Genomic DNA, 922 nt, shown 5'->3' on the forward strand with positions numbered 1-922 from the left:
ACCATGATCTTTTTCATTGATTCCCAGCAAGATTTGATCATAGGTTTTATCCAAACCCTGGGGTAAATCAGATAGCTGCTTTTTCAGATTAGTCTTAGTCCGGCACTTTTTAAGCTCATCTAATTGCAATGCAACCCAACGAAACCTAAAATTGTGTTTTTAACAATCATCCTATCATGATGTTGATAACAAACATACATTCCATCTGCTTGTTCCATTAACTTCAGCTTTATTTGCTCTCAAGTGTCAAAATTCCATTTTTTCAAGTCAGAGTCATTCTGAAGCTGATAGTCAAGATAGGCTACAAGATCATGATTCTCAGATTCCTTGACCAGGTCAAGATACTGAGAATACTTGAGCTTGTCCTCAATCTCCTGTTCTGGGCGACTAGTAACTATCAAGTGAAGCCCAAGATTTTTATTTTTCTCCAGAATAAAAGTCTGAATCCAGTTAAAAAGTTTTTCTCTTTCAGTACATTCATCAAGAGCATCCAGAATAATGAATGATGAGCTAAAGCCATCAAGAATTATATGAAGAGTATTCTGCAGTTCACCCAGAGTTGGCTCTTTATGGCCATTGCCACAGCCAGCATACAGATTCACTAAGACTTTAGGCAGTCTACCCTCACACTTCAGAGAGAATTGCCAGATGAGTGATCGCAGTAGTTTATCATGCAACTGGAAATCCTTCTGTGAGTCTCTTCCATCAAAAAAGAAATATGCAGTAGAAGAATTGAATCTCTCAAGGATAATGTGAATTATTGCTGAGCTGTGAAGAGAAATTTCAATTAAATTTCTTAAAAATGTTGAAATAATCAACCTTAAGATGGTTTTCCCAGAGCCAGCTGGATAGACTGTCAATAATGTATAAATTTACCAGTTTTGACAGAAAACTTACATTTTCCTTGATCCAGAGAAAGCCT

Source organism: Laccaria bicolor, genomic scaffold, assembly GCF_000143565.1.
Source record: "Laccaria bicolor S238N-H82 LACBIscaffold_159 genomic scaffold, whole genome shotgun sequence".
NCBI lineage: Eukaryota > Fungi > Basidiomycota > Agaricomycetes > Agaricales > Hydnangiaceae > Laccaria > Laccaria bicolor.